The sequence below is a fragment of the Corvus brachyrhynchos genome, unplaced genomic scaffold, assembly GCF_000691975.1.
Source record: "Corvus brachyrhynchos isolate BGI_N302 unplaced genomic scaffold, ASM69197v1 scaffold258, whole genome shotgun sequence".
Taxonomy (NCBI): domain Eukaryota; kingdom Metazoa; phylum Chordata; class Aves; order Passeriformes; family Corvidae; genus Corvus; species Corvus brachyrhynchos.
Window position 1 is genome coordinate 5,949,756 of NW_008240122.1, and position 3,336 is coordinate 5,953,091.

Consider the following 3,336-nt stretch of genomic DNA (forward strand, 5'->3'; position numbering starts at 1 on the left):
AGAGTTCATGCTTTGTTGAAGGTCATATTTTCAAGTGAGCTACCAGGATCTCCTCCTCCCCATGAGACAGCAGCTTGGGCTTGAGACTTATCCCTGCTCTTATCGGTGACCTTCTGAGTAGCAAAAAAAGTAGCATTTCAAGAAACTTCTGGGATGGCTGCAAAGTCATCTGGGAAGTTACTCTTTCTGTTAGTGTCATAAAGCTGCATGGCCCTAAATAGAAAGTGCGGAGGCAAAGGTCTTGTCCCCAGGGCTTTGCAGTCTCAGCGCAAAGAGCGCGGTTATAAAGCAAGTCATGGAGTCCAGGAAGGAAATTTATGGCTCGGAAGATGGATAAATAATACGCCAAGATCAACAGCAGTGGTAATGTTGAATTGTACTGAGTGGAGCTGCTCTGCTATTACGGGGCTGTAACAGGCTTGGAACCTTGCACTGCAATGAGCCAACTGCCGGGGAGCTGCTGCAGCACTGAGGCCCTGGCATGGGCACCACCAACACCTGACAACCTCAAGAGGCTGTTTGGATGGCAGAGAGCAGTGCCACTTACTGGGGACGTGTCTTCCCCAACACGACCTTACTCCTGGGGTCAGCGCTGGCTTGTGACGAAGACGGGGGTTTACAGTCACGGTCTCATGCATCACCTCCCAGGGTGATGTGACCTCATGCGGTGCTGACGTGGCTCTGACTCTTCTTTTGTCAACCAGCTGGAAGCCTTTCGAGCCCCCAGATGTAATGAGAGGAGGATTGGGGTTTGTTTAGCTCTTGGAGGGTGGAAGGAGACAAAATTCAAAATCTTGGCAGTTTTTTGTAGCTCCTCTCAGCTTTCCCATCCATCTCCTTACTTCTGTTTGACTTTCTTCTCTTCTCTCATCCTGGAAAGTAAAGTCACCCCAGGGTTTACTTTCTCTGTTCCCTGCCTAAATTAAACATGTCCTAGGTCACCCCTGCTAATGGATGGAAGAGTGGTGGAAATCCATTGGTGGATGTATCTCAAAGGAGAGGTTGGGAAAACATGTCAGAAGCAGTGCAGCAATAGCTGATGCACTCTTGGGACTGGTGATGGACTCAACAGCCTCCTGTAGGCTTTTCCAGCCCTAATTTCTGAGCTCCTCTGACCCCTAAATTCTAAGCTGTACAGAGCGTGTAACCAGTGTTTAGTCCCATACTTATTCTCCATGTGAACTGTCTGAAAGCAGAATGAATTGTTTGGGGGAACATCCCAGCCACCCCCACCCGCTCACAGGCACTGGACAACCAGCCCCTGTGTGTGATCTGAGACACCAGAGACAAATTTACTCCCTCTCCTCGGGGTCTGCCATTTGAATACTCTTGAAGCTCCAGCTCCTGGAGTGCTGTGCTTACACGTGGCTCTCATCTCTCACGTCCTCAAAGCAATGACAACAGGTCTCCTGAGGGGAGAGGAAAGCTTGCGTGTAGCCTTCACAGCAAGAAAGCAAACCGAAGACCTCAACCCTTTAAAAAGAAATCTTACTTTTTAAGAAGGATCTTCTGATTTTGGTTGGGAGATTGCCTGAAGCTTGGCTTTGACAATCCTCATGGTTAGAAGACCTAGTGTGAGAGGGGCCTGGGAGGCAGCTGGAGAACAAGCTCTTCTAAGATGGCTAAAAGGAGCCTGGAAAATTATTATGGGGGGATCCATAGTGGGCAGCGGAGGATCAGCGTTTTCCTCAGCCCTTCTGCCTGTGACACAGACCTGCATCTGTCCAAACACTGGCGCTTCCCTCCCCTTGCCGACTCAAACCGATGAGGGGCAGCACAGTTCGCATCCGTCTCCTGCAGGGATGGAGAGCTTCCCGGTTCCCTCCGTGTCCGGCTGACTCACTGCAGCTTGCACCGGGTCGGGTTTCAGGGTCTGGGCTCTGCGTGTGTGCACTCGCGTGTGCTTTTAACTCACTCTGAAGTCTTTGCAGGAAATTAATTTGTGTCAAACGATTGGGTTTTGTCCTCCCTTTGGTTTCTGGAGTGCAGGAGCTGGAGGATGCTGTTGATTCAATATGCTGCAGCTACTGCCCTGCTCTTCTGGCCCCACAGCTGCATGTGCCTGGTGCAGCTCTTCCCCAGAATCAATTAAGTGAGGGGACACCTCCTGGTGACAGCTCAACCATTTTGGGCATACATGTCAGGAATGAATCCAAAAAAGCAGTAGAAGTTGGTATTCTGGAGTTTGAATTGATGCTTCCACAATGGCAGGGTAGTAAGTGGCTGGATTATCCAGAAAATGAGTAAGAATGACAGGCAGCAACCTTCTGTCTGTTCCCCAGGATCTCCAACATACACATCACACAGCAAATGCTGTAGCTGATCTGTTTGCAGCATCGGTGACACGTTCATGGATCTCCTCGCTCCTACCATGATCGTGCCAGTTCATGTAAGTCAAAAACGTTTGATCCAGGTTGGCCCTTGGTTGAGAGTCCTCGGAGAAGAGGCCAGGTTGTCTCCACATGTGACCACCTCTTTTCTGGCTCAGTGATCTCCCTAGCCTATTGTGACAGAGCTCTGTGAGTACTGACCCTGGAGACTGAGCTGATGAAACAGGGCCTTCACATTTCTGTGACCAGGAAATATGAGCCTGGGCCACGCACGCCTCTCACAGCCAGATTTCACTCTCTTTCTTTGAGCTGTGATTTTTTAATTTCTTGCCCCAAATTGCTGTGCTTAGAGATCCCATTTTCTCGCTAATCTACAACAATTTTGCTGTCCCAGGGGAGCTGTATTTGGGAATTAAGTGGGTCTTGCACTGGTGAGTAACGTGCAGTTCATAAACACTCTGCATCCTTTCAGCTCAATGGCTGTGGGAGGCCACAGTGGACTCAGCTATAGAGCCACTAGAGTGGTGAAGTGATCAGTGCCTCATTATTTTTCCACTGTCAACAGTTGTCTGTGAACCCCACAGGCAAAGTGTCCAGTGCAGGCTTACACAAAGGATGACAAATAGCTATTGCCCTCACTAACTCTGCTAGTTCAGGGCTGAAGGCTGCAAAGCAGATCTCATGGACGTGACCCTGCTGAGGTTCCTGTGGGTACAAGGAAGATATCATGCAATAAAGTTCCTTTCCTCTTCTCTCACTGTGCTTTAAAAAGAAACAAACCCTATTGCTTATAACCACTTCCTGCCCCTACCATTGAACAATTAATTCTGCCACTGTGACCTTAAATTCTGTTGTTTACCAGCGTTGGAGTGGTCACCGCTCCGACGGTGTCCTTTTACCAAAAGAGCTTTGCTCACATGTGCATCTCTGAGCGGGTGCACATTGTGTGTTACAGCCATCCATGACCTCTCTCATGTCCACCACCAGCGGTGGGGGAACAACCTCC